The sequence below is a fragment of the Chiloscyllium plagiosum genome, unplaced genomic scaffold, assembly GCF_037043375.1.
Source record: "Chiloscyllium plagiosum isolate Xiang-an unplaced genomic scaffold, Cpla_swu_hap1 HiC_scaffold_38, whole genome shotgun sequence".
Lineage (NCBI taxonomy): Eukaryota > Metazoa > Chordata > Chondrichthyes > Orectolobiformes > Hemiscylliidae > Chiloscyllium > Chiloscyllium plagiosum.
The window spans coordinates 7,306,342-7,327,438 of record NW_028270176.1 but is presented as its reverse complement, the minus strand read 5'-3'; the positions used below and the strand labels follow the sequence as shown (position 1 = coordinate 7,327,438).

At 45.5% G+C, this 21,097-nt stretch overlaps 1 long non-coding RNA gene across 1 annotated transcript in view; it reads right to left on the bottom strand.

The window, feature by feature from the left end:
- Positions 1–1,840: 1,840 nt before the first annotated feature.
- The window catches only part of LOC148138981 (uncharacterized), a 42,662-nt gene continuing 23,405 nt past the window's right edge, over positions 1,841–21,097 (bottom strand). Inside the window, exon 3 of the long non-coding RNA XR_015753680.1 lies at positions 1,841–2,382. This is a non-coding gene — a long non-coding RNA (uncharacterized LOC148138981). The remainder of the gene's footprint in view (positions 2,383–21,097) is intronic.

The window sequence follows — 21,097 nt, the reverse complement described above, 5'->3', positions numbered from 1 at the left end:
TCGGTGACTTTTACTCTAGTGATGGAGAGGAATAAGTGTGCACTACAGGGCAAGAGTTATAGCTGGGGGCAGGGAAATTATGATGCGGTGAGGCATGACTTAGGATGCGTGGCTTGGAAAAGTAGGCTTCAAGGCAAGGGCGTAATTGATATGTGGAGCTTGTTCAGGGAGCAACTATTGAGTGTCCTTGACAAGTATGTACCTGTCAGGCAGGGAGGAAAGGGTCGTGTGAGGGAGGCGTGCTTTAATAAGGAATTGGAATCCCTTGTTAAATGGAAGAGGGCGGCCTATGTAAAGATGAGGCGTGAAGGTTCAATTGGGGCGATTGAGAGTTATGAGGTAGCCAGGAAGGACCTGAAGAGAGAGCTAAGAGAGGCAAAGAGGGGACATGAAAAGTCCTTAGTTGGTAGGATGAGGGAAAACCCTAAGGCTTTCTATAGGTATGTCAGGAATAAAAGAATGAGTAGGGTAGGAATAGGTCCAGTCAAGGATAGTAGTGGGAAGTTGCGTGTGGAGGCTGAAGAGATTGGGGAGACACTGAATGAATACTTTTCATCAGTATTCACTCAGGAACAGGACATTGTTGCCGATGTGAATACTGAGTCACAATTAAGTAGAATGGATGGCTTTGAGGTATGTAGGGAAGAGGTGTTGGAAATTCTGGAAAGGGTGAAAATAGATAAGTCCCCTGGGCCTGATGGCATTTATCCTAGGATTCTCTGGGAAGCAAGGGAGGAGATTGCAGAGCCATTGGCCTTGATTTTTATGTCCTTGTTGTCTACAGGAATAGTGCCAGAAGACTGGAGGCTAGCAAATGTGGTTCCCTTGTTCAAGAAGGGGAGTTGGGATAACCCTAGTAACTATAGGCCGGTGAGTCTCACTTCTGTTGTGGGCAAAGTCTTAGAGAGAATTGGAAGGGATAGGATTTATGAACATCTGGATAGGAATAATGTGATCAAGGTTGGTCAGCATGGTTTTGTGAAGGGCAGGTCATGCCTCACAAACCTTATTGAATTCTTTGAGAAGGTGACTAAGGAGGTGGACGAGGGGAAAGCGGTAGATGTGGTGTACATGGATTTTAGTAAGGCGTTTGATAAGGTTCCCCATGGTAGGCTACTTCAGAAAATACGAGGTATGGCATTGAGGGTGAGTTGGAGGTTTGGATTAGGAATTGGCTGTCTGGAAGAAGACAGAGGGTAGTAGTTGATGGTAAAGGTTCATCTTGGAGTGCCGTCACTAGCGGTGTTCCGCAAGGATCTGTTTTGGGACCATTGATGTTTGTCATTTTTATAAATGACCTGGAGGAGGGGTTAGAAGGTTGGGTGAGCAAGTTTGCAGATGATACGAAAGTCGGAGGAGTTGTTGACAGTGAGGAAGGATGTGGCAGGTTAAAGCGGGATATAGATAAGCTGCAGAACTGGGCAGAAAGGTGGCAAATGGAGTTCAATGTAGCTAAGTGTGAGGTGATTCACTTTGGTAAGAGTAATAAAAAGATGGGGTACTGGGCTAATGGTCGGATACTTGGTAGTGTGGATGAGCAGAGGGATCTTGGTGTCCATGTACACAGATTGTTGAAAGTTGCCACCCAGGTAAATAGTGCGGTGAAGAAGGCATATGGCGTACTGGCTTTTATTGGTAGAGGAATTGAGTTCCGGAGTCCTGAGGTCATGTTGCAGTTGTATAAGACTCTGGTGTGGCCGCATCTGGAGTATTGTGTGCAGTTTTGGTCGCCATACTATAGGAAGGATGTGGAGGCACTGGAACGGGTGCAGAGGCGGTTTACCAGGATGTTGCCTGGTATGGTAGAAAGATCGTATGAGGAAAGGCTGAGGCACTTGGGGTTGTTTTCATTGGAGAAAAGAAGGTTTGGGGTGACTTGATAGAGGTGTACAAGATGATTAGGGGTTTAGATAGGGTTGACCAAGAGAACCTGTTTCCACGTATGGAGTCAGCTATTACAAGGGGGCATAGCTTTAAATTAAGGGGTTGTAGGTACAGGACAGATGTTAGGGGTAGGTTCTTTACTCAGCGAGTCATGAGTTCATGGAATGCCCTGCCAGTAGCAGTGGTGGACTCTCCCTCTTTAAGGGCATTTAAGCGGGCATTGGATAGGCATATGGAGGATAGTGGGCTAGTGTAGGTTAGGTGGGCTTGGATCGGCGCAACATCGAGGGTCGAAGGGCCTGTACTGCGTTGTATTCTTCTATGTTCTATGTTCTACGTGTGTATCACCGTTTCAGTGTCAGAAGAGCCTGGTACGGTCCCTCCCAATCCGGTTGCAATTTAGTTTCTGTCCATGACTTAATTAGGACCCAATCTCCTGGCTGGATGGGATGAATGGCGAATTCAAGAGGCGGAGTCTGTGCCTGTAATCCTTGTCTCCTAAGAAAAGACAAAGTGGAGGACAAGCCCAGGATATACTTCTTTAAGAACAGATCTTTAGTCTCCAGGGTTGGCAGTTCCCCTTTCATTCCCAGATAGAGCAGGCCAAACAATATCCCATAAGGGGACAGCTCCATATCTTTCCTTGGGGCCATTCGCACTCGCAAAAGGGCTATAGGTAAACACTTAGTCCAAGGGAGTCTGGTTTCTACTACTAATTTAGATAACTGCTTCTTGAGTGTCTGGTTCATTCTCTCAACCTTTCCTGATGAAGGTGGGTGCCAAGGGGTGTGGAACTCCCAGGAGATCCCTAACCCTTCATTACTCCCTGGACTACCCTGGAAGTAAAATGATCCGAATCTATGCATTCCACTATCCCGTATCTGGGGATTATGTGTTCAAGTATTATCTTGGACACTCCACTTGCGGTGGCAGTGGCTAAAGGGTACGCCTCCACCCATCCAGATCGGTGATCAACCATTACCAGCATATACCTCAGTCTCCCCACTCGGGGTAATTCGGGATAATCTACCTGAATGCTCTGAAATGGTCGGAGCCCAGGTTCTCTCCCTCCTGGGACTTGTTTCCTTCTTGCTGATTTTCTTGCATCTTATACATCCCTCACATATCTGTTGAGCTATCGTATACTTACTTTGCATCCATACTTCCTTAAGACCAAATCACACATAGCTTGCACTCCCCAGTGACTCCCCTGGTGTCATAATTTCTCGCATCATCATCTTATTTAGCATCTCCCGGCCATCGGGTAGCATCCAGCGCCCCTCTACTGTCTGTAATCCTCCGAGTTCTTCTAACTCTCTCTCTTCCTTAGCGCTAAATATCGATCTGCCCCCAGGTTCCTGCACCATCGGTACCAAAATCTATATTGTAGCGGGCTGGGGGTTCAGAGCTCCTCCTTAGCGACTTCATCCGCCAATCTATTTCCCTTTGCTTCGGGATCATTTCCCTGCTGATGTCCATTTATGTGGACTATTGTTATTTCCTTTGGCAACTAAAGGGATTCCAATACTTGCTTTACCAATTCCTCATGAGCTAGTTCTTTACCCCTACTGTTTATCAGTCCCCACTCCTGCCATATCTTCCCAAATGTGTGTGCCACCCCGAAGGCAGACTTCGAATCTGGGGATGCAGTTCCTTCTTTGCCTTCCAAGGCCTTAATGGCCATTCCTCGTGCATAAAGTTCACAAGTCAGTGTCGACCAATCATTGGGTAGTCAACTCGCCTCAACAACACTCCCCTGTGACCAGGGTCGGGGACGTGCTGGGTGCCGGGGGCCTGGGCTGGACGCTGCCGCAGGACATAGCCAGCAGGGCAGCGGTAGACGTCCGGTACGTGGCCACCGCCATCCGACGCCTTAAAACGGCGGTGCTCGGACCCGACATAGTGCACCAGTTGGAGGACGCTCAGGTGTGCGGTGGGATCCCGTCCGCGCTCACCCCAGCCCGGACGGAATTTCACATTGGCCCCAAGCTCCCATACTTCCCGCGGGAGCCTGTGCCCCACAACCTGAGCCGCCTCCGAAATTTTAATTTTGTTTCGTTTAAGGAGGTGAAAACGAAAGCCCTGTATAGACAGCTGCTGCACACCGTCCACCTCTTCTCCCTCATCCACCGTCTGGACACGCCTTGGCGTGCCCATTTGCCACCGGGCGGTGGGGATCCCCAGTGGAGGGCTCTCTACGCGGGAGTCCTCCCCCTTTCTCGCGGGGATCTGGGGTGGAGGGTGCTGCACGCAGCAGTCCCCTGCAACCGCAGATTGCGGTGGTTCACGGACTCCCAGCCCAACTGCTTGTTCTGTGGCGCTGTGGAATCCATGGACCATGTATATATGGGGTGTGGGCGTTTGCACTCCCTTTTTGATTTCCTTAAAAACCTTCTCCTCTGTTTTTGGCTGCACTTCAGTCCCACGCTCCTGATCTTTGGGCACCCGGTACGGAGGAAGGAAGACAGGTGTGAAGACCTCCTCGTGGGTCTGCTCCTGGGCCTGGCCAAACTGGCCATTAACAGGTCCAGGAAGCGGGCCGTGGAGGGGGTCGTTAGGGCCGACTGCCTGCCCCTCTTCCGCGGTTACGTTAGAGCCCGGGTGTCCTTGGAGAAGGAGCACGCGGTGTCCACCAACACCCTGGAGTTGTTCAGGGAGAGGTGGGCGCCGCAGGGAGTGGAGTGCATCATTTCTCCCTCCAACTCTATTTTGATTTAGCCCCTACCCTCCCCTTCACTGTTTTGATCACACAGCACTGCCCTTTGATGTGAAGGGCAGTGTTTGTCACTGGCCACCCGGGTGTTTTCCTATCTTCCTGGTGGTGGAAATTGAATAAAGATTCGTGCACTTTGTGTCCTTCACTGTGTCTCAGACATGCACACACACACACCATGGGTGCTAATAAAGGAGAAAAAAAAAATATATATATATAACCAGGAGTGTAGAGCCCGGGTGTCCTTGGAGAAGGAGCACGCGGTGTCGACCAACACCCTGGAGTTGTTCAGAAAAAAAAACAACACTCCCCTCTATTCCATCCACTACTGCATATCCGTTGTGTCTTTTACCTTCAATCACTCTGGGGGACCCATCAATGAACAGCCTGGCCCCTGCATGTAAAGGGATATCTCTAAGGTCCATTCTTACTTTAGTCTGATATTCTATAATGTCAAGGCAGTCATGTTCTGGGTCTGAGGGAGCTTCATCCTCCCCTTTCCAGAGAAAAGTAGCTGGATTAAGACAAATGTCTATGATCAATATAAGGTCATCCCTCTCTATTAGAATTGCTTCATATTTTAGAATTCTAGAGTCTGTAAGCCACCGCCCTGCTTTCTGATTTAATATGGTCCATACCTGATGTGGGGTGATGACTATTAAGGCTCCCCCAAAAGTAAGTTTCCGACTCTCCTCTACCAATAAGCCTGTTGCTGCCACTGCCTGCACACACTCTGGCCAGTAATGTAGCTTTCCATTCTTTAATTAACAATGACTTAATGCAGTCATGTTTTAAATTAGCTATGAATCAATATGACGAGTCACTGAGAGAGTGTGAAGCAATCCTGCCAATTAATATTGAGTCAGGCTGATACTATTGAATTATTATAAATATTAATTATTAATTATATATTATATAAATAAAGTAATTCAGGGTGGAAATGCAACAAGTGACTAAAACATTTTAGAAACTGTAATTGCGCAGTTCTGTTTGTTTACCAGTCACTTGTGACTTCTCATTCTGTTTCTGTAATTGTTTTGCTCGAGCACGTTCAATTTTAAAAACCTCAACAGATTCCATAGCACCATTTGCGGTTAATTCAACCCCCAATTTGGTGGCAGTATCTTGCCATGAGCGCAAAGCTGATTCTTCGTGCCTCTCATCACAAAACTGTTGCCCTAGTCCAATTAACTCTCTCGTTCCTGCTCCCATGTTACGTGGCCAGGTTAATTGCTGAGCCGATGTGACCAATTGAACAGCTTTAGGGCCACCTCATGGCCATTCTTCATCACCCAATGTTTTGCTTAGACCTTGATTTTTTTTTAAGAAGTATTGCAATATTTCTTGCTCCCTTTCGCTTCAAATACCAATTTATCAATTTATGCTTGTCTAACTTTAAAGCCTGTTTCTATCTATACATCTTACTTGTAAATATATATTTATATATTATAAATTCATTTATTCAGTATTTAATATTTAAAATGTAAAATGCATACAGTTCCCAACTTTGAAATCCACTATTATTACCTGATTTTAGCCCCTTAATTTAAATCCAAAATTAGTTTTCTTAAGTAGTCCTGACCAGTCATTGCTCAATTTCAATGCTCTCGGTCGTGAAATAACCAGAGCTGTCTTAAAAGGATTTGTCTATTCAAGTTAAAAAAAAACTTCTAATGCATGAACAGTGGCCCAATCCAGGGTCACAGATATTAACCATAGGATTGATTTATTACAATCTAATGTTGAACTGAAACTTCAACTCTCATTGAGGGAGAGAACTTTCTGACTAAAGCTACGGCTTAAAATTAAGTGAAAACAAATGAGTCTGAAAACACAAAAAAAGGTGATCATGTTGTTTTCCTCCGCATTAAGCTGATTTGAAATTGCTTTTATGTCAGGATAAAAGAGATTAGTTAGAAACTGATAGTAAGGCAGTCATGACCTGTAAAAAGAATGGGAGTTAACATTTTATAATCACTGTAAAATCCTTAACCTTAAAAGAAATCATGTTAAATTTCCATAATAGAAATCAGATTCAAAACAGTCCCGGAACTCAAACTCCAGGGAACATTCAATCACCAACAAACAAATGTGCATTCAAACTGAATCACAAAGGGTTAAACTTTGTATTAGCTGTCCAACTCTTTTTTCTCTCTCTCTCTCTCTCACACACACAGACACTTTCTGAGCTTCCCGCAACAACAACTCTAGCGTCTTCTTGCTCCACCCCTCTATCTTTTGAATCTTTTTCTGGATGTAACACCCTGCTTGTTGGGGTCCCCACCTCTGTCCTTGTCCCTGTCACCAGGACCCTACGGAAGGTCCTCCTCATCCTTTACCCCTTCCTCTATGGTCTACGTGCTGCCACCCTCCACTCCAGTTGCTAGTCACCGGTTCAATTCTTTTCTTGACTACTTCGTCAATCGTGGTTACCATCATTTTCGCCTTCTGTTTTTTTGCTTCTCATCCTCTCTCTTTACAAACACTTTCTGTGCCTCTCTTAATAATTCCTCAAGTGATTTCTCACTCCGCCCACCTATTTGCTGAATTTTATTTGGATGTCTGGCCATGATTTAGTTACGAAGCTACTCGTCCTTCCAACACGAAACGTAATCTGATCCCTCCTGACTGAAAGGCTGTTTTCTGTTGAAATATAAATTCAAATATTTACAAACACAGTCTTCGTCCGACCCGTACTTTGGCCAGAAGACGGCGGGACGAAGAATGGATTCCTTAGTCCATACAAAGCAACAATATTTAATCATCTTTTTGCAACCTTTTTACCCTTGTACAAGTATTATTTTTCCAATTCCACAACATCCTGCCCAACGGACTTTCTGGAGGTATGTTGTCAGGGACCCCGCCTCCATTTCCATTTGTTTTTCTCGGAGGCTTTTACTTTATAATGGGGCCTGGTTTACAATGGGGCCTGGTTTACAATGGGGCCTGGTTTACAGTGGGGCCCGGTTTACAATGGGTCCCAGTCAACAATGAGTCCTGGGTGACAATGAGGCCCGGTGTACAATAGAGCCCGGTTTACAGTGATGCCCAGTTTACAGTATGACACAGTTTACAGTAGGGCCTAGTTAACAATGTGGCCCTATATACAATGGTGCCCAGTTTACAGTGGGACACTGTGTGTAATGGAGCCCGCTCTCCAAAGTGACCTGGTTTACAATGAGGCCTGTTTTACAATGGGGCCCTGTTTGCAATGGAGCCCAGTTTACAGTGGAGCCTGGATAAAAATGGGGACCATTTACAAAGTGGCCCTGTTTACAATGGGACCTGGTTTACATTAGAGCCCAGTTTACAATGGGGCTTTGTTTACAATAGAGCTGAATTTACTGTGGAGCCCGGTTTACAGTGTGGCCTGGTTTACATTGGAACCCAATTTACAATCGGGCCCTGTTTACAATGGAGCTCAGTTTACAGAAGGGCCCTGTTTACAATGGGACCTGGTTTACATTAGAGCCCGGTTTATAATGGGGCCCTGTTTACAATAGAGCTCAATTTACATTGGAACCCAGTTTACAATGGGGCCCTGTTTACAATGGAGCTCAGTTTACAGAAGGGCCCGGTTTACAAGGGAGCCAGGTTTACATTGGAATCCAATTTACAATCGGGCCCTGTTTACAATGCAGAGCAGCTTATAGTGGGGCCCGGTTCACAATGAGACTTGGGCTACAATTGGGCCTGGTTTACAATGGGGCCCGGTTTACAATGGGGCCTGGTTTACAATGGGGCCCGGTTTACAATGGGGCCTGGTTTACAATGGGGCCTGGTTTACAATGGTGCCTGGTTTACAATGGGGCCCGGTTTACAATGGGGCCTGGTTTACAATGGGGCCCGGTTTACAATGGGGCCTGGTTTACAATGGGGCCTGGTTTACAATGGTGCCTGGTTTACAATGGGGCCCGGTTTACAATGGGGCCTGGTTTACAATGGGGCCCGGTTTACAATGGGGCCCGGTTTACAATGGGGCCTGGTTTACAATGGGGCCCGGTGTACAATGGGGCCCGGTTTACAATGGGGCCTGGTTTACAATGGGGCCTGGTTTACAATGGGGCCTGGTTTACAATGGGGCCCGGTTTACAATGGGGCCCAGTTTACAATGGTGTCCGTTTTACAATGGGGCCCGGTTTACAATGGGGCCTGGTTTACAATGGGGCCCGGTTTACAATGGTGTCCGTTTTACAATGGGGCCCGGTTTACAATGGGGCCTGGTTTACAATGGGGCCCGGTTTACAATGGGGCCCGGTTTACAATGGTGTCCGTTTTACAATGGGGCCTGGTTTACAATGGGGCCTGGTTTACAATGGGGCCCGGTTTACAATGGTGTCCGTTTTACAATGGGGCCCGGTTTACAATGGGGCCTGGTTTACAATGGGGCCCGGTTTACAATGGTGTCCGTTTTACAATGGGGCCCGGTTTACAATGGGGCCTGGTTTACAATGGGGCCCGGTTTACAATGGGGCCCGGTTTACAATGGTGTCCGTTTTACAATGGGGCCCGGTTTACAATAGTGTCCGTTTTACAATGGGGCCCGGTTTACAATGGGGCCCGGTTTACAATGGTGTCCGTTTTACAATGGGGCCCGGTTTACAATGGGGCCTGGTTTACAATGGGGCCCGGTTTACAATGGGGCCCGGTTTACAATGGGGCCCGGTTTACAATGGGGCCTGGTTTACAATGGTGCCCAGTTTACAATGGTGTCCGTTTTACAATGGGGCCTGGTTTACAATGGGGCCCGGTTTACAATGGGGCCCGGTTTACAATGGGGCCCGGTTTACAATGGTGCCCAGTTTACAATGGGGCCTGGTTTACAATGGGGCCCGGTTTACAATGGGGCCTGGTTTACAATGGGGCCCGGTTTACAATGGGGCCTGGTTTACAATGGGGCCCGGTTTACAATGGGGCCCGGTTTACAATGGGGCCTGGTTTACAATGGGGCCCGGTTTACAATGGTGCCCGGTTTACAATGGTGCCCAGTTTACAATGGTGTCCGTTTTACAATGGGGCCTGGTTTACAATGGGGCCCGGTTTACAATGGGGCCCGGTTTACAATGGTGCCCGGTTTACAATGGTGCCCAGTTTACAATGGTGTCCGTTTTACAATGCGGCCTGGTTTACAATGGGGCCTGGTTTACAATGGGGCCTGGTTTACAATGGGGCCCAGTTTACAATGGAGGCCAGGAAACCATGCGCCTGAGATTACAATGATGCCCCGTTACTTTTATGGCCAGTTAACAATGGAACTGGGCTTACAATGGGGAAGGTTTACCATGGAGCCTGGTATACAATGGAACACAGTTTACAATGGAACACAGTTTACAATGGGGCCCAGGTTATAATGGAGTCAGGTTTACAGTGACTCCATTGTTTAGTCGAGCTGGGTTTACAATGTGATCCAGTTTACAATGTGGCCTGGTTTCCAATGGTTCCCAGTTTACAATGGGGCTTGGTTTACAATTCAGCCAGGTTTGCAATGGAGCTTGGGTTATAATATGGCCCAGTTTACAGTGGGGCCTGGTTTACAATGGAGCCCGAATTACAGTGGGGCCCGATTTACAATGGAGCCTGGTTTACAGTGGAGGCCGGTTTACAGTGGGTCCCCGGTTTACAATGGAGCCCAGTTTACAGTGGAGCCCAGATTACAATGGAACCTGGCTTACAATGGAGCCCGGTTTATACTGGAGGCCGGTTAACAAAGGAGCCTGGTTTACAATTGGGCCCTTTTGACAGTGAGTCCCGATTTATCAATGAAGCCCGGTTTACAGTGGAGCACAGATTACAATGGCACCCGAATTACAGTGGGGCCTGGTTTACAATGGAGCCCGGTTTACAGTGGGTCCCCGGTTTACAGTGCGGCCCGGTTTATAGTGGAATCTGGTTTACAATGCAGCCCGGTTTACAATGGTTTTTGGATGACAATGGAGCCCGGTTTACAGTGGGGCCCAATTTACAATGTGACATGGTTTACAGTGGGGCCTAATTTACAGTATGGCCCTGTATACAATGGAGCCCAGTTTACAGTGAGGCTCTGTGTATATTGGAGCCCGGTATACAATGTGACCCGGTTTACAATGAGGCCTGGTTTACAATGGGCCCCTGTTTACAATGGAGCCCAGTTTACAGTGGGGCCCGGTTTACAATGGAGCCTGGATTAACAGTGGAGCCCGGGTTACAATGGGGGTCTTTCCCTTTCTTTAAGATAAGGAGAGATTAGCCTCCCTAAGAGAGGGCGGAAGACAGTCCTGGCTATATGAATGACTATATCTCCAGCAGTAGTCCAGCTAACACGTGCATCAACTCCTTGCAAAATTGACTCGGGAATCCATCTGGGCCAGGTGCCTCACCACCTTGGAGCAGCCTTCCCAGCTCCTCCTCCTCCTGTACTGTCAGAGGTGCATTTAAAAGGAAGGCCTGGTCTGCATTTATACCACGGAGGTCCAAATTTTCAAAAAGGGATTTCATTCTCGCTTCCCCATTCCCACAGCCCTCCAAGTGGTATAACTCTGCACAGATCTCCCGGAATCTGGCATTGATCTTCCTCAGTTCAGGAGTGACATTGCCAGTTGTTTCCCTAATAGACACAATGGACTGACGAGCACTTCTCTTCTGAGCAAGTGAGGTCACCAAACCCGGAATGGTTCCCTGCTGATATATTTGCACTATATTCACCACCAGCCTGATATTATTGGAGGAGCTGCGGGCCTTGATAAAACCCGTCTGGTCCTCTTTTATAATAATGGGAATCATTCTCTGCTGTTTGTCGTTTATATTAATGATTTGGACGAGAATGTACAAGGCATGATTAGTACGTTTGCTGATGACACGAAAATAGGGGCACCATGCACAGTGAGGACGGTTATCAAAAATTGCAGCAGGACCTTGCTCAGCTCAGGAAGTGGGCCGAGAAATGGCAAATGGAGTTTAATATAGATCAGTAGGAGGTCTTGCCTTTTGGAAAGTCACATCAAGGTAGGAGTTTCATGCTGAATAGTAGAGCCATAAGAAGTGTAGTGGAACAGAGAGACCTTGGAGTTCAGGCTCACAGTTCTCTGAAAGTGGAGTCACAGGTTGAAAGGACAGTGAGGAAGGCTTTTGACACAATGGCCTTCATCAGTCAGGGCATTGAGTATCAAAGTTGGGAAGGTATGTTGCAGTTGTACAGGACATTGACAAAATTGTACTTGGAGTATTGTGTTCAGTTTTGGTCACCTTGCTACAGGAAGGATGTTATTAAACTGGAAAGAGTGCTGAAGAAATTTACAAGGACGTTGCCAGGACTCAGTGGTCTGAGTTATAGGGAGAGGTAGGACAAGCAAGGACACTTTCTTTAGAGTGTAGGAGACTGAGGGGAGATCTTATGGGAGTGTATAAGATCAGGAGAGGCTTGGTTACAAGCATACATAAGGTCTAGGCAACTAAGAAAAGAACAGGCTCTGGAAGAATATCGGAAGAGTAGGACAACTCTTAAACGAGGAATCAGGCAGGTTAAAAGGGATCATGAAATAACTCTAGCGAGCAGAATTAAGGAGAATCCCAAAGCATTTTATTCTTACATAAGAAGCAAATGGGTAACGAGAGAAAGGATTGGTCCACTAAAGGATAATGAAGGAAGGCTGTGTGTCGAACCTGAGAGAATGGGTGAGATTCTGAATGATTACTTTGCATCAGTGTTCACTGAGGAGAAGAACATGATGAATGTTGAGATTAGAGATAGAAGTTTGATTAGTCTGGATCACGTTGACATACGTAGGGAAGATGTGTTGGGTAGGTTAGAGGTTATTAAGGTGGACAAATCACCAGGACCGGATGGGATCTATTCCAGGTTGCTGGGGGAGGCGAGAGAGGAAATAGCTAGGGCCCTGACAGATGGCTTTGTGGCATCCTTAAATACAGGTGAGGTGCCAGAGGATTGGAAGTTTGCTCATGTTGTCCCCCTGTACAAGAAGGGAAGTAGGGATATTCCAGGTAGACAATAGACAATAGGTGCAGGAGTAGGCCATTCAGCCCTTCGAGCCTGCACCGACATTTAATATGATCATGGCTGATCATTCCTAATCAGTATCCTGTTCCTGCCTTATCCCCATAACCCTTGATTCCACTATCCTTGAGAGCTCTATCCAACTCTTTCTTAAATGAATCCAGAGACTGGGCATTCACTGCCCTCTGGGGCAGAGCATTCCACACAGCCACCACTCTCTGGGTGAAGAAGTTTCTCCTCATCTCTGTCCTAAATGGTCTACCCCATATTTTTAAGCTGTGTCCTCTGGTTCGGCACTCACCCATCAGGGGAAACATGTTTCCTGCTGCCAGAGTGCCCAATCCTTTCATAATCTTATACCGTCTCAATCAGATCCCCTTTCAGTCTTCTAAACTCAAGGATATACAAGCCCAGTCGATCAGTCTTTCAGTGTAAGGTAATCCCGCCATTTCAGGAATTGACCTCGTGAACCTACGCTGCACTCCCTCAATAGCCAGAATGTCTTTCCTCAAATTTGGAGACCAGAACTGCACACAGTACTCCAGGTGTGGTCTCACCAGGGCCCTGTACAGCTGCAGAAGCACCTCTTTGCTTCTATACTCAATTCCTCTTGTTATGAAGGCCAACATGCTATTAGCCTTCTTCACTACCTGCTGTACCTGCATGCTTGCCTTCATTGACTGGTGTACAAGAACACCCAGATCTCTCTGTACTGCCCCTTTACCTAAATTGATTCCATTGAGGTAGTAATCTGCCTTCCTGTTCTTGCCACCAAAGTGGATAACCATACATTTATCCACATTAAACTGTATCTGCCATGCATCTGCCCACTCACCTAACTTGTCCAGGTCACCCTGTAATCTCCTAACATCCTCATCACATTTCACCCTGCCACCCAGCTTTGTATCATCAGCAAAGTTGCTAATGTTATTGCTGATACCATCTTCTATATCATTCACATATATTGTAAAAAGCTGCGGTCCCAGCACGGATCCCTGCGGTACCCCACTGCCATTCCGAAATTGAGCCGTTTATCACTATCCTTTGTTTCCTATTAGCCAACCAATTTTAAATCCAACCTAGTACTTTGCCCCCAATACCATGCACCCTAATTTTACTCACTAACCTCCTGTGTGGGACTTTATCAAAAGCTTTCTGAAAGTCCAGGTACACTACATCTACTGGATCTCCCTCGTCCAACTTCAGAGTTACATCCTCAAAAAATTCAAGAAGATTAGTCAAGCATGATTTCCCCTTCATAAATCCATGCTGACTCTGTCCTATCCTGTTACTACTATCCAGATGTGCAGTAATTTCATCCTTTATAATAGACTCCAGCATCTTTCCCACCACTGAGGTCAGACTAACTGGTCTATAATTTCCTGCTTTCTCTCTCCCACCTTTCTTAAAAAGTGGTATAACATTAGCCACCCTCCAATCCTCAGGAACCGACCACGAATCTATCGAACTCTGGAAAATAATCACCAACGCATCCACGATTTCCCGAGCCACCTCCTTCAGTACCCTGGGATGTAGACCATCAGGCCCCGGGGACTTATCAACCTTCAGACCTAACAGTCTCTCCAACACCAAATCCTGGCAAATATAAATTCCCTTAAGTTCAGGTCCTTCAGCCACTGTTACCTCAGGGAGATTGCTTGTGTCTTCCCCAGTGAACACAGATCTGAAGTACCCATTTAATTCCTCTGCCATTTCTTTGTTCCCAGTAATATATTCCACTATTTCTGTCTTCAAGGGCCCAATTTTTGTCCTAACCATTTTTTTTGCCTTGCACATACCTAAAAAAGCTTTTACTATCCTCCTTTATATTATTGGCCAGTTTACCTTCGTACTTCATTTTTCCCCTGCGTAATTCCTTCTTAGTAATCCTCTGTTGCTCTTTAAAAGCTTCCCAGTCCTCAGTTTTCCCACTTATCTTTGCTATGTTATATTTTTTCTCTTTTAACTTTATATGTTTCTTTACTTCCCTCGTCAGCAATGGCCGCCCATGCCTCCTCCTGGGATCCTTCTTCCTTTTAGGAATGAACTGATCCTGCAACTTCTGCATTATACACAGAAATATCCGCCATTGTTCCTCCACGGTCATCCCTGCTAAGGTATTGCACCATTGAACTTTGGCCAGCTCCTCCCTCATAGCTCCATAATTCCCTTTATTCAACAGAAGTACTGTCACTTCCGACTGTACCCTCTCCCTCTCAAATTGCAGATTGAAGCTTAATGTATCATGGTCACAACTTCCCAATGGCTCCTTCACTTCCAGGTCTCTGACCAATTCTGGTTCGTTACACAATACCAGATCCAGAAATGCCTCTCCCTGGTCGGCTCCAGCACCAGCTGCTCTAAGAATCCATCTCTGAGGCACTCCACAAAGTCTCTTTCTTGAGGCCCAATACTATCCTGATTCTCCCAGTCTACCTGCATGTTAAAATCCCCCATAAGGAGAAAGTGAGGTCTGCAGATGCTGGAGATCAAAGTTGAAACTTTATTGCTGGAACAGCACAGCAGGTCAGGCAGCATCCAGGGAACAGGAGATTCGATGTTTCGGGCACAGGCCCTTCTTCAGGAATTCCTGAAGAAGGGCCTGTGCCCGAAACGTCGAATCTCCTGTTCCCTGGATGCTGCCTGACCTGCTGTGCTGTTCCAGCAATAAAGTTTCAACAAAATCCCCCATAACAACTGTAGTAACATCTTTGCGACAGGCCAATTTCAGCTCCTGATTCAACTTACATCCGACATCCAGACTACTGTTTGGGGGCCTGTAGATGACTCCCAAGAGGGTCTTTTTACCCTTAGTATTTCGCAGCTCTATCCACACTGACTCTACATCCCCTGACTCTAGGTCCCCCCCGCGCAAGGGACTGAATATCCTCCCTTACCAACAAGGCCACCCCACCCCCTCTGCCCGTCAGTCTGTCCTTACGATAGCACGTGTAGCCTTGAATATTCATTTCCCAGGCCATGTCCACTTGAAGCTACGTCTCAGTTATCCCCACAATATCGTATCTGCCAATTTCCAAAAGAGCCTCAAACTCATCCATCTTATGTCTAATGCTTCGTGCATTCATGTATAGTATTTTTTAATTGTTATTGCTCTCACCCTTCCCATCAACCCCTATTTCACTCAACCTTACAGCATGATCCCTTTCCGAGTTTTCTGCCTCATTGGTACAGTTGTCTTTCTTGACTTCTCTTGTTCTAACTTTCCCTTCAATTTCCTTTTTAAACATCCAGTTTGTTCCCCCCACCCCACTACTTAGTTTAAATGTAGCAGTGTTGCAGAAGAAAACCTGCCTGCCAGAATGCTGGTCCCTAACCTATTAAGGTGCAAACCGTCTCTCTTGTAGAATTTATGCTTACCACAAAATATACCCCAGTGATCCAAGAACTTAAAACCTTGCTTCCTGCACCAGTTCCCCAACCACACGTTCAAATCCACACGTTATCTCCCTGTTTCTGGCCACACGAGCCCGAGGAACTGGAAGCAAACCACCATGAACGTCCTGCTTTTCAGCCTTCTTCCTAGTTCTCCGAAGTCTTGCTGTAGTATGTTCCTCTTCTTCTTCCGGACATCATTTGTGCTGACATGTACCACCACCTCTGGCTCTTCACCCTCATCCTTGAAGATTTAGAACATATAACATAGAACATAGAAGAATACAGCGCAGTACAGGCCCTTCGGCCCTCGATGTTGCGCCGATCCAAGCCCACCTAACCTACACTAGCCCACTATCCTTTATATGGCTATCCAATGCCCGCTTAAACACCCATAATGAAGGAGAGTCCACCACTGCTACTGGCAGGGCATTCCTGCACTCTGTCCATGATGTCTTTCACTCTAGCACCAGGAAGGCAACACACCACCCTTAAATCCCGTCTGCTGCCACAAAAACCCCAGTCAGTTCCTCTCACGATGGAGTCCCCTATTACCACGGCTCTGTGCGATGTCCGACTCTTCCGCTCTGCCTCTACGCCAACATTTGATTGACAGACTTGGCCGCCTTGCGAACTGGCAGTGTAATCAGTCTCTGTTTCCAAAAGCTTCAACTTGTTCCTGACAGGTACTTTCTCCCGGGTCTCTTGCACCTGTCTCCTCTCCGCCTTCCTCATTGTCTGCTCTCTTCTCACATGATTGGTGTAATAACCTCACTGAAGGTCTTGTCCAGAAAGATCTCATTCTTTCTGGACAAGACCTGGTAGCTACAGACCAGTGAGCCTGACGTCGGTGGTGGGAAAGTTGCTGGAGAGGGTACTGAGGGATAGGATCTATTTCTATTTTGAAAAGAATGGGCTTATCAGTGATAGGCAACATGGCTTTGTGTGGGGCAGATTATGCCTTACCAATTTAATAGAGTTCTTTGAGGAAGTGACCAAGCTGATAGATGAAAGAAGGGCTGTTGATGTCATATACACGGACTTTAGTAAGGCGTTTGATAAGGTTCCCCATGGTAGACTAACGGAGAAGGTGACGTCACATGGTGTGCAGGGTGTTCTAGCTCGGTGGATAAAGAGCTGGTTGAGCAGCAGGAGACAGAGAGTGGTAATTGAAGGGAGTTTCTCGAAATGGAGAAAGGTGACCAGTGGTGTCCCACAGTGGTCAGGGCTGGGGCCACTGTTGTTTGTAATATAGATAAATGACCTGGAAGAAGGCACTGTTGGTATGATCAGCACGTTTGCAGATGACACGAAGATTGGTGGAGTAGCAGAAAGCATAAGGGACTGTCAGAGAATACAGGAGGATATAGATAGACTGAAGAATTGGGCAGAAAAGTGGCAGATAGTTTTCAATCCAGACAAATGTGAGGTGATGCTTTTAGGTACAACGAATTCTAGAGCGAATTATACAATGAACGGAAGAGCCTTGGGAAAAGTTGATGGGCAGAGAGATCTGGGAGTGCAGGTCCATTGTACCCTGAAGGTTGCTGCACAGGTGGACAGAGTGATCAAGAAGGCATATAGCTGAAAATATGTTGCTGAAAAAGCCCAGCAGGTCAGGCAGCATCCAAGGAGCAGGAGAATCGACGTTTCGGGCATGAGCCCTTCTTCAGGACTCATGCCCGAAACGTCAATTCTCCTGCTCCTTGGATGATGCCTGACCTGCTGCGCTTTTCCAGCAACACATTTTCAGCTCTGATCTCCAGCATCTGCAGTCCTCACTTTCTCCTACAAGAAGGCATATAGTATGCTTGCCTTCATTGGACAGGGTATTGAGTATCAGAGCTGGCAAGTCGTGTTAAAATTGTACATCCAATAATCGCTCTTGGAACTTCAGAGAAAAGACACAATATTGTAAATATTATTACATTTTCATCTGAGAGAGCTGGAAAAGGTGGCATTGATCGAATGCCTTCTGAAGACCAGTCAATTGACAATCCCATTCTGATGAAGAGACACCAGACTCGAAACATTAACTTTGTTGCTGCCAGACCTGCTGGGTTTCTCCAGCAATTTGTTACTTGTTTAAGAGATAATCTCTTTTCTCTTTTCTCTTTTTCTAAAACCAAAACCCTTAACCGTGCTTGTCTTCTGTGTGAGCATGGGGTCTAAGAGCAAAAGTTGTTTGGTTTAAGTCTTCCATTTCAGCAACATATCTGGTGTCTCATATCAACTATTCACAAAGTTTGGGACTGGATATTCAAAATTCTGATAAACAACCCTAGGGCTTAAATTTTAAGGTGAATGAAAGTTTTCATTTTACTGTGTTGTGAATGTTAGGGTAAGGAGGCTGATTTAATTTGGCTTTGTGTATGTGTGTGGTAACTGTGTACTCAGGGATGAGAGAGAGCTGCATTGCAGAAAGGTTGAGTTTAGGCAAAAGATTAACTGCGATCACATTGATTGGCAGAGCAGGCTTAAAGTGTGAATAGAATACTCATGTCCCTCAATATTAGTTGACATTCTTTCCTGTAAAAACAACCAGAATAATTTCTGCCTCTCATCCAATATTGAGCTTTAGCTACACTCTTTAATAATGTGGATTGTAACTGCAAAGTTCCATGAACAGCACAAAACTAGTCTGCCTATGGCATTGGATTCAGGGTGGTTTGCACAGAAATTTGTATAAGTCAGTGAAAATTTCAGCATGAGTGAACAAGTTGGAAATAAACTGTAAGAAAAGGAAGCCCATCACACTATTTTCTGTCTAAGACAATGCACTTTAAGATCTTTTTCAGTTGTCCAAGATATCATTTTGGAAGAATTCAATCGTAATGATATAATGTGTTTTTTTTTCAAATGACGGTATTTGATAGCAGTAATCAGGGGGAGAACTGTCCCAGTTCGCTGAGATTTGCTCAGCGTAAAAATGAGGGCTCATTGGGAGGTCTTAGCACAGAGCGTTTTCAGGAGCTGTTGTTTCCGGACAAACAGAAATCACTTCTGAACACAAAAGTTGGGATATGTGTATTCAGTAATGATGTGGATAGAACATGTTTACCATCAAATTCTTGCAGTGTTTGGAGTCTGAAGTGACCTGCTATCTCATATATTACCGCTGTGCATCAGAGTTATTTGTGTTACTTTACGGTCGTACTTCTGTTATTCCATATGATTTTGCATGGCCATATCTTCCGGTCTACCTTGTGGTATATTAAAGTGACAACAACTTTATTATTGTATTGCGATCATGAAATGAATGCATGAGAAATCTTTTGTCTCAAACTTTGGCAAACTTCCTGGAATATTCCCTCCATTTATTGCACTGAGATGAGGTATTGGCTAAGAAAATGCATCAAATCATCACGTTCTGAAAGAGCTTCATCCTGTGAAGCTGAGCTGTTTCAAAGTTTGATTCACAAATCGTGGCCTCACTGCCAAACATTGAGATAATTCATCATCTTTGTGTTGGAGTGAGATACCATAATGTACTCCATGAGGAACATTGCCCAGTTGAACTGGTATATCAATGTATTTATAAGGACCTTCTGTTCTGAAATGTTACTACCACAACCTCGAGTAACGTCACACATTGATCAGTGAATGGAATTTCTGCTGTCTTTTCAAAACCTTCATCTCCATCTCACTGCGGATAACATTTGTTCACTGGCCTTGAAATTCAACATTCTTAAGTCTTTAGTGACCTCACTTTCAAATGTGTCTTTTGGAATTATACACTGTTTCATTCATCGGAAAGTCAAATATCACAGGGATGCCCTTATGATCATTTATTGTACAGTCCTACCTTCTGATGCTGTGAATGGAATTCAAAAGGAAGAACTTCTGATCATTGTGTGATCCTTCCTGTAGAGAAATACTGCCCAAATCTTTCAATTATTTCCATTAATGCAATGATTTATGGAAATATTAATTGTAACAAATCTTCTAGTGTTCTCAGCAATCCCTGAAAGTAAGATATTTCAGTGAATCACATGAAAATTTTGCTCAAATAACTTTGATTTCCATGTTGCTGATGAGAATTATCATAAATATCAATACCTGACAGTGTATTCTATGAAGAAAAATCCATTTTAAATGTTCACTGTCCCCGAATGAATAGAAATGGCATTCCAGATCCTCAGAAACTATTAGATTAGATTAGATTACAGTGTGGAAACACTGTTGGGCCCTTCGGCCCAACAAGTCCACACCGACCCGCCGAAGCAAAACCCACCCATACCCCTACATTTACACCTTACCTAACACTACGGGCAATTTAGTATGGCCAATTCACCTGGCTGAGGTGTTGCCTGAAACAATTTTTAAATTTTCTTTCTGTTTTCTCTCTTCAAGCTATCATCTTGGTGATTATTATTCTGTCCCGAGGATATTGTGGCCTCTCCAAATGTATTTCTTGAGACTTGGTTGTAATGGCAGCACGTCGTTATGGGATTGGTCAGATGTATTTCCAAAGTTAATTCCTGTTCATTACTCCTGTGTGTATTTTTATTTAGATCTTTGTTTTCGCATCAACAGAGATTTCCGTTTGACTCATAGTTGCTTTCACTTTTGATCGACTTGTGGCCATATATTGCAATGAATTGGAAGTGAAAGAAAATGGCAGCTGTTGTAATAGGGGCAGTGACTGTTTTGGGTTGTTTAATGTCTGTCACCTGGCATGAACGTTTGTTCATAATTGATAATATTCCCTGGTATTAGAGAAAGTGAGGGCTGCAGATGCTGGAGATCAGAGTTGAGAGTGCGGTGCTGGAAAAGCACAGTAGGTCAGGCAGCAACTGAGGAGCAGGAGAATCGACGTTTCGGGCAAATTCTTTAAGAAGGGTTTATCTCCTGCTCCTCCGATGCTGCCTGACCTGCTGTGCTTCTCCAACACCACACTATTGAGTATTCCCTGGTATTACATTACAAAAACGAACTTTACTATTTTGACTGCATGGGCTGGATTTGTCTTTTTATCTGATTTTAGTTGCTTTTGCACCATTCGTCTTGCTGTTGCTCCTCAATCTTCTGACTGTCAGACGTATTTTAGCAGCAAGTAAAGTCCGCAGGGCACTCCGGGGTCACCTCATTGGAGAGAATGGCAAGGATCCAGAAAT